Source organism: Filicampus tigris, chromosome 3 (genome assembly GCF_054856515.1).
Source record: "Filicampus tigris isolate MCC_2025a chromosome 3, RoL_Ftig_1.0, whole genome shotgun sequence".
In the NCBI taxonomy this organism is placed as follows: domain Eukaryota; kingdom Metazoa; phylum Chordata; class Actinopteri; order Syngnathiformes; family Syngnathidae; genus Filicampus; species Filicampus tigris.
This window is the reverse complement of record NC_141219.1, coordinates 22446333-22456548: the sequence shown is the minus strand read 5'-3', so window position 1 is coordinate 22456548 and position 10216 is coordinate 22446333.

Below are 10216 nucleotides of genomic sequence, written 5' to 3'. Positions count from 1 at the left end.
GAGAACTTTTCTACTCTCGTGAAAATCTTTGAAAAGCCTCAAACAAAAAACATATCTCATCTGTTGAGCAAAGCAGTTGAGGAGCTTATGAATGATATAAGGGCTGACTTGGAGGCACTCACAAGGAGCCTTGCTAAATCACCTATGATGAAACTCCGTTTAACCCTGCATTTCCTTGCATCTGGGTCATTTCAGCGCGCTGAGGACAGTATCCACAAAGAATGAACTGCGGCTGCTGATAGCAAGCACCTTTAATTGCACTTCATTTGCACCCGCAGTTTGCACCATCTTAATTTACTATTTGCAAAGCACTAATGACATACCAGTGCATACACGCCCACGTTTGACAGATGAGTACAGTTTGCATCTGCCCCCCCCCCCCGATTGCACACATGGCAAAGTATACATGCTGCTTTGCGTCAAGGACACATTGGCAGAACAACTGCAGTTAGGAAGAGACTCTTTCATAAATCACAACTCAAAACATACCTGTTTGTAACAGTCTACTCAACCTAATGTCAATTTGCGCTAGCACTTTCTGTTTTAATTTGAATTTCTTTCTTAATTACATTGTTTTATTTTATCTAATGTAACATTGTATGGTGTCCTTGAGTGCCAAGAAAAGTGCCTTTAAATAAAATGCATTATTATTATTATAATTATTCTTGTTATTATTATTATATAAAGAGTCAATTATCATAACGCAAGATTGGGGTCCTGACTGAGGACGCACAAGGCGTGATTTTGTTTTTTTTACTTTTCTTTACAGAGCAGTTTTGCGAACCAACAACTTAATTTGAGGGGTAATTTTCTAACTTTGTGGACCTTTTTTTTTTGCAGGTTAATCTCACGGAACTGAAGCAAGAGTTTTTATTAAACAATAAAAATATGTGAATATGATGAATGTACAAGTTATACACACACACACACATAAATATATGAGACAGAGAGTAATTCACATTGTCAATCAATTTTTATTCCAGACTCAAGGTCTGCTTCAAATAAAAACAACATACAAAAATAGCACATACAAAATATAAATTATCACACAACAAAAAGACAGGCATACCAGTGTTTCCACATGTCCAACTGGTAGCGAATTGCACTAACCCCATTGTTTGTGAGATTTCATTTTGAGACCTTCCTAGCCTACAAATAAAACTGTGCATTAGAGTTTGTACCGCTAGCAAAGTGTTCACTTGTGCAGAGACAAACATCTCAGTCGCACTAGTCCATTGAGGTCTTCTCAAGAGCATCCGCAATGCGTCATTGTAGGCCATCTGTAGCCTGTACATACTGGCTCTTTTATATTGAGTCCATAGGTGGGCTGTATACAGAGCTGTACAGTATGCCTTAAAAATAGTCAACTTTACATCATCGGTACATGAACCGAACCTGCGCATCAGTGTATTAGCCTGAGCATACAAGATTCTACATTGCCTATAAATATCATCATCATCCGCAGTTACAGTGAGAACTGTGTTTAACAGATGAAGAAGAGGGTGGTTCATGTGTTTGTCCTCCTTTGTCCTACATATCATAACCACACTCTTTGTTGAGTTATATTTTATGTCATGCTGCAAACCGTAATCAGTACAGATGTTAAGGAGCTGCTGCAGGCCAGCAGAGCTTGGACTAAACACTACTAAGTCATCAGCATATAGAAAATGATTTAAAATTAAATTTACAGCCACACAACCAGTCTTACATGATTTGAGCCTTGTTGAGAGTTCATCCATATACAAGTTGAATAAAACTGGGGACAGAATTCCACCCTGCCTTACTCCATTGCTTACATTAAATGGGCTGGACATATTATTCCCCCACTTAATCTGCATAGTTTGTTTTTCATACCAGTGTATTAAAATCCGCACAATGTATTTGGGAACACCTCTCTGTATCAATTTCATAAAAAGCTTAGGGTGATTCACCCTATCATGCTTTAGAAGCATCTAAAAAACACATTCTGTCTCTTGTATTTCACATTCTGTCTCTTGTATTTCTGGACAATTTCTTTTAATGCATATATACACATGTCTGTGCCTAACATAGCCTTGAACCCAAACTGATTATCAGTAGATGTAACACATTATGAAATACTGTCCAGTATGATTGATCCCATGACTTTTGACACTACGCTAGCATGAGCTATAGGTCTAGAGTTGTCGGAATTGGCAACCTTCCCAGTTTTTTCCTTACTGACTGGCCTCAATAACACAGTTAGCATAGTGTCAGGTACGAATCCATGAGAGAGAAAGACTGTGAGACAAATGGAGAGCAGTGGTGCTAACCTTGCGTTTGCAAACTTTAAGTGTTCAGCTGGAACACAATCCTGTCCACAATCCTTATTATTAGACAGTTTAGTGACAGCTTTGAGAACTTCATTTGACATTATTATTTCTGCATGGCCAACATCATTCAGGGCAAAAGGCTCACGCCAAAAACCATTAAATAATCCACCGTAGTGGTGACGCCATAGCTCTAAGATGTCATCAGTGCCACAGATGCCATCAATTGCACTCGGCAGATATTTTTTACTGGCTCTCATGTGTTTTAACTCCTTCCAAAAGTCATGTTTGTTGCTGCACAAGAGTTTCCTGGCCAATGAATCGGCTCTCATAGCACATTCATTTTTAAATATAAAACGCAACGCATACTTATATTGAGCAATCGTGGCGCGTTTCTGTTCAAAAAACGGCCCATGTCTTGGTCTTCCTGCCAGAATCTACTCCTGAGAAGCATTTCTTGCTTTATAAAAAAAAAAAAAACTCAGCGACATGTACATTCCATCCTGGCTTTCCTTTCTTTTTGGCCTTTGCTTTCTGTATAGCAGGTGTGTCCAGCTCCGGTCCTCAAGGGCCACTGCCTGTTTTCCAGCTCTCCTTGCTGCAACGCACCTGATGATCGTTAGCAAGCTCTTAAGAAGCTTGATGACAATTATCAGGAGTGTTGCAGCAAGTATAGATGGAAAACAGGCAGGACACCGGCCCTTGAGGACCGGAGCTGGACACACCTGCTGTATAGGTTCACTTGATTTAAGCAGCACTTTGACAATATTTTCATCCATAGCATTTATAGCAGCCCTATGTTTAAACTTTTTACAATTTACATTCCTACACATGACAGCCTCCGTGGGCAATGATATTTGTTCAAGAAAATTATCTGCAGTCACAGAATAACATAATAAATATTTGTTCTCTCGAGACAGAGCTCCAATCCACAAACAATGTTCCACTTTCGTTATTACTGATATGCACTGTAGGTAGACATTGACCATTTATTTGCATTCCAAATGCTATGTGATCTACTGTTGAAAACTCATAAAACACTTTCATGTCAATCAGTGATACATGGACGTCTGCTGTGGCTATGCAATGATCTAACCATGAAGTGCTATGCCAAGCTTCGCTAATGTATGTAAAACTGTCTGCAGGCAAGAGGGCTTTAGTTGACAGCATAAAACCATTCTCCTCACAAAACTGGTGGAAATGATTAGCATATACTGAGGTACTGTCTGAGATATCTGAATTAAAATCACCATTAGCAAAAACATTAGAAAATGCATTATCCAGAACAAACAAATTCAGAAAATCAAGCCTATTAAGATACTCAGTTTCATTAGGATGCCGTTCGTATGGTACGTGTACATTTAGGATAACACAAACCTTGCCATTTTGTGTTAGGTGAATTCCAATGCACACAGTCCACTCCCAGTCTAATTATATAATAAGTCTAATTATAATAATAAGAGAGTCCATTTTCTTATTCCAAAAGATGTTAACACCTCCAGTAATGCACCCTCATATTATACCAACGCCAATGTCTATGCAAGACTCTCCAGCACCATAAAAGCTCTTACTTACTGTATTTAATCCTTCCAAATTCTGCTTGGTGAAGAATGTCTCTTGCAAACACAGTACGTCGCACTGATCCAACAGGTGATCCACAACAATCCTGCGGGTTATAGCATCTGCACTCTGCCCCAATGCAGGTCACATCACTGGCCGATGGAGCCCCACTTATTTGCACATTCATGCCGGCTCCGAATGAGCCAGGAGCCACTCTGCTGCGTGACTCGAAGAAACGCCGCACGAGTGCCCACTGGCCAAATCTCTGAGTTATACATTTCCGCCACATCCTTGCATTCAGCTGTAACTTTAAACGAGGCGAATCTACCATTAGTGGAGGATATTTTGTGACATTTAACCTCCCGGCCAAGTTGGGATTGCAGATATTCACTTAGTGTCCGTGCTTCCAAATCTGGCGAGACTTTAGATGCAAAAACACTCACCAACTTTGTCGATACCGTTTTTATGTGGTTTGCTAATCCCGTGCCCATGATAGCCATGCGCTTTTTCATCTTTCTCACACCAGGTGCAGCGGGGCGTGCTCCCAATTTTACCACTGCCGGCCGTTGCCTGCCCCTTTTTACGACGGTCGCCCAATTCGGCGAGGTCAAAACTTTTTCCATTATTTTCCACTCCGTCGCCCGCGAGGACACCATCTTCTTCTCTCACACCGCGACAAGCAACAGCGCCACCGGCGGCCCCTGTCACCTCCTTGGGTCCAGCAGCCGTCGCATCCCGGGTAGGCCCAACTCCTCCGCCGCCATAGGGGTCCTTCAGCACCGCAGATCTGCTCTCCCACAGGCTGTCACTCCGTGCCACCTTCGCAGCACCCTCCAGACTTTCCACCCGGCAGCTCACGTTTGCCGTGATCACATGAAGATCCGCGCACGTGTCCGCTTGAACCTTTAGCGCGCTGCGCATTGCACAAACGTCCGCTTGTCCCTGCTCCATTCTCTTGAGCAGGCTACACACGTCCATGCTTGGAAAGGTTATGGGAGGCAAATCATTCAAATAGTGGGATACGAATCGCGGAACGTTTTCCCCACATTCATTAAAGATTTTCAGACAACTCTTAATGTTATTAGTGTCCTTTTGCGCTCCCTTATGTGCTATATTTCGCTGCGTTGTTGGACACAGCTCAAACAACACTTTCTCTCTGTTTTTCCCTCCTCCAACACACCTGAATCAAATGATCAGCTCAGGAGCCTGATAACGATCCTGATAGTTTGAATCAGGTGGCTTGGAGGAGAGAAACATCTCAAACATGCATGATAGTGGCCCTCGACCACCGGAATTTAACACCTCTGCTTTAAGCCATAGCAGAAATTTAGCTCGCAAGGTGAGTTAGCAGACACAAACATACCAGTAGATACCCAACTCAAGTGATTTGGTCCATTGACTCCAGTAAACGGACTCACCATCGCCTCAGTCAGCAACAACACTAACTCAAGTGACACAAGTAAACCGGACCACTTTAGTGAGCGACTGTTTGTGTAGTGATAGTAACTAGAGTCCGTAAAATGAGTTGACCAGAACTATATGGAACCCTAATCAATGAAATTGCTAACAACTGCTCTTTTACTTGGTCATAATGACTGCTCTGAAAAGACAATTAAAAAGTCCCTAAAACAACAAAACCTAAGACTAATTGGCGTGTGCGTGTGTGTGTTTACGTGCACACATGCTCAGGGGATGAGCACCCAGAGCATTCAGCCGTGGAAGGCAGCACAAAATGTTGCTGCTATAACTTGTTAACAAAGGCCCAAAAGATGCAGTGAGGACAAGCAGAATTAACACAAGCGCAGCCACATGCTTTTTGAGACCTAAGTAAGCACCCTAGTTTGGCTAACACATTGCTGTCATGTTCTGAACAAGAACACTTAGGAGACTGTCAGGTCTTGATAACCTCAACAATGTACAACCGCAAGTAGCTAACTATACAACACAGGCTATCGTATTCTGCTTTTTTTCATTACTGGAGGATGGTAGATCCCTTTGTAGCATTAGCTACCTTTCTATTTTTACCATTAAAGTTCAAATGAAGGACTAATCTCACACCCTCCTTCCATCTGAGGCAAAATCCCCCAGTTCACATATAAACAGGGATCTCACTTTGATGGTTATATATGTATAAAACAATGTATCATCCAACCTCAACTTGGCTCACAGTTCCGTTGATACAGATGTACAAGTAACCCGATTAAAAACAAGCCTGCCATATCTCCACTGGATGTAGCCAATCATGTTATGCATGAAATACATGGTTGGAATATGCAATATTTCAGCAGTGATAGAAGAGATATGGGTGGCTGTGTAGCCCCTCTCTCTTTTGGTGGTGTCTTAGAGTAGGGATGTTTGCCAAGAATAAACTAAGTCCCTTGCAAATCCATTCATCGCAAATGGTTGTCATCCCTCCAATCCATTCAAATTTGATTTGGCAAAAATATTTTGCATGGCAGAACCCTGAGTTCCACTGGGGGGAGAGGTGTGGGGGTAATTGGTGGGAGGACATTGATACACATGCCCGGGGAAGCAAAATGAGAGGAGAAGAGGATTCCCAGAGCACATACAGTACAATGTACTTTAATGGAGCTAATAGTTCATTTTGAAGTGGCACTTTATGGCGCTTGCAGCTGCCTAAGAGATCCAATATATGTTAGAGCAGAGATGGGCACTCAGAGTGGACCACGATTAATTAAAAAAAAAAAAAAGTTCACTGTTGTTGAGCCGTTGAAAGATGCCATTCCAGTGTTAACCACAGGTTGTCAGAAATCGGACACCAGCACCGCCAACCCCAAGGCTGTAATTCAGCATTAGAGAAGAAGAGTGTGTCATGTCCACCACTACACGGTCTCAAAAGTACAGAAAAAACATTTTTCCACAGCGTTTGACAGCTTGTTTGAAGTGCATGAGGTATGCATTCAATGCTTAATAATGTTACAAGTGTGTATGGTGGCTAATTGGACAAGAGGCTGTTGATGGCCTAACAGAGGGGGCGCATCCTGAACCAGCTTCACTGCCCTATATTGCACTGTGTTCACACAAGTGAGTGAGCGAGCCTATCAGTTTGGGGATTTGAAAGATATGCTGTTCAAAGATATGGGAATTTTTATGCAAGAGAACCCTTTGTCCTTTTCTGTATGCATTTCAGCATTCTAACAAATTAATATTGGTTCAATAAAAAAACATACATTAGGCACATATTTAGTCATTAATAATGGCATTTTTGGTTAGGAAGTATGTGGTACTTTGTGGGCCCTCAGTAACGCTGAAGAAAAATTGCAAAATCCATTGTTGAAGTTACCATTCTTATGTTAGAGAGTCAGCACATTACAGTATAGGAGGATCACAGCAAGGTCTTTGGGTTTAAAACCTAGTTGGTGGTGTTTGTGTAAAGAGTTTCCCTTGTGTGGAACCCATTTTTTGGCCTTTGGCCTGCATTTTCAGTGCTGCCCTGAAGTTGTTCATAATTGTAGGAAATGATGGACTGATTTCAGAGATGGGCATTCCGTCCCAGGGACGGAACGGTCTGAGGTCGATTTTAAAGTAGAAGTCAACCCAAACATCTATTTTTTCAAGAATATGTTCCCAGCAGGCCCACTAGTTGAAACACGGCATTCTGATTAATTTTGCGTTTGTGGAACAAAAGTTAAGCAGCAAAATGCACTCATTTTTAGCCATCTCCGGGGGCGGCCAATTTGTCTTCTATCGACTGAAAATGACATCACAACTGCTCACAACGACCAATCACGGCTGACCTGTTTTCTGAATCTGAGCCGTGATTGGTCATTGTGAGCAGTTTTGATGTCATTTTCAGTCGACAGAAGACAAAGTGGCCGCCCCCAGAGATGGCTAAAAACGAGTGGATTACCATTTATTCCACAAACGCAAAATTAATCAGAATGCCATGTTTCAACTAGTCGGCCTGCTGGGAACATATTCTTGAAAAAAATATGTTTGGGTTGACTACCTTTTCAAGGACAGAGGATCATTCATGCTCATGCATTCATGCTAAAGGAACACGTTACAGCAGCTAAATAACTGAAGGCATCCCTCACCTCAGCCCTCACCTCAGTTAACGTCAGTGGCGTGGCTTTTTGAGGCATTTTTGGGGATCTACTCATGATAGGCATGCTGCCTAAATATTACGTTTTTATATGTGCTACAAGGGCTAAATGTTTAAAGACAATTCAAAGAGACACTACACAGTCTAAAATGAAGCATAAAACCTCACTCCCAATCTGGGTCACAGGTCGTCTGTAGCGTTCCTGCGCTGTGCAGCCACACCTGTGATTAAAACACACATCACCGCCAGTCACATGTTGAGAGTTGAGTGTGCTAACCGCTTGGAGAGTCCAGCCCGCCCATCTAACACCCAGATCAGCACCCTTGTTGAGGATTCAGAGGATGAAGGTTTGATTAACATACATTTGCACAGTGGGAGCTGGCAGTGGTTATATTCACATGGGGCAAAAGGGACCAAAGATCTACTTTTGTGCAAAACAATTGCAAAAGGACGCGCTTCATTTTTAGAAATGCATGCAACTATTTGAAAGATATATTTGTCTGAAAAAAACAATCACACAAAAGGAATGTTTGTTTCAGACATCTGACTGCAAACTGTGCAAGCAGTTTTCATACATTTAAAATATATATATATTGAATGCGTGTGTGCACTGTTATTCTGGGGATGTGTTTGACACAGCTTCTCTCTCCATCTACCACTGTCCCACTCATTTCCTTTAACATTTCCATCAGCAAAGTCAGTGCAACCAAGAAAACAAAGTATGGTCTGAGTGAAAGGATTAAAGGAAAGAAGAAGGCCTAGAGCAAAGTGCTGCAGCTAGTGTGATAAGCATGCATAAGAGGCTGATTCACATTGGAAGTTGGCAGACATCCTACCATTTCTGCTTGCAGAGGACATGAGAAAATGCAAGCAAACGATACATCAAGAGTGTGGAGGTGAAACCTGTAGAAGCAGTGTGCACTGCAGAGTAGCGCTGAAAATTTGACCTGACAAGTGGGATACTAACGTGTATACTTGCAGCCTTTGGCTCAAGTCATCATTTTCATTTGATTACTGAACAAAAGGAGATAATGCTTCAATCAATGTCGTCAAATTAGGCAACAGCTACTTAAATCAATACCCGATAATCACATATAGTAGAATATGGAATTAACAGATTTTCCAAATACTGTAGTATTCCTCCACTCCTGTCTCATGCTCTCAGTGCAGACCACACCGTCATCATAGTCCAAAATGATTCAAGCAGATATCCATCACTGTTGCAACCAGGAAGGGGATCAAGCCTTTTACTCAAAGGGACACTTGGGTGAGCTTAACACTGGCACTTATATAATAGGTTTGCATGTAAAAACGACATCTGTACTAAAATGCCCATCTCAAAAGACTGTAGTGATTTAAGGGCTTTTTTTGTGATTAGGTTTATGACAAATTTCCCCGCCCCTTTTTGGGGCGTGGCTTATGTTATGTTTTCGATCTCAGCTGTCCACGTCACGGGAGGGAGCCAAGCGTGGTAATATTGCTCGCTTTGTCAGTTCTGTTGTCTAAAACGGTGACCGATCGCCACCAAAATACAAATGCACTTTGCTACTCTTGTCCACTTCAAACTGTGAAAGTATAAAAGTGTTCTGCACAATAGTTTGGATTTGTTGACATAAAACGTGGTCTCATCACGATCACCTCCACAAAATCTAAAATACTGTGGCGATTGCTCCTCCACTTTCAGAAGCTGACGCGGACAAGTGCATGAATGCGCACACGAACCCGACGCAATGCTAAACTCACACGAACCCGACGCAACGCTAAACTCATATCAACTCTCGGGAGGCAGATGGCGACTGGCAGTGGGCAAGCAATCAGGCAAGCATGGATCTTCATCCCCTAACAACGCGACCACCCCCGCCCCCATTCGCTCCCCTCCCCAGCTAACAGTAGGATAAAAGTACAGCTAATGGCAACAACTAGCTTCAGGCCGTTAAAACAAAAGGCGTTAGCACAACATTAGCTCCTTACTGTCCGCGCAGCGTGTGGAGATGATCATGAGCCTGGGTCTTCATGTCGTGGGGTTGCCCCCCAAGCAGTCGAGTGCGTTGTCTGACACCGCTTGGAGCACCGAGAGTGAAGCGACGTCAGAGTGAGGTAAGCCCACCGTCTTGAACATGCGCATCCGACTCCACAGCCGAGTGTTGTTGCATTGGAACGCACCATTTCGGCTGTTAAGTTCCATTGGACGACGCGTTGTTGGTCGAAAAACTGGGGCCATTCCTCATCCAAATAAATGTGCACGTGTCCTCATTCCCACTTCAGTCTCTGTAAATATCCTGACTGGTCTTAAATGCCTCGC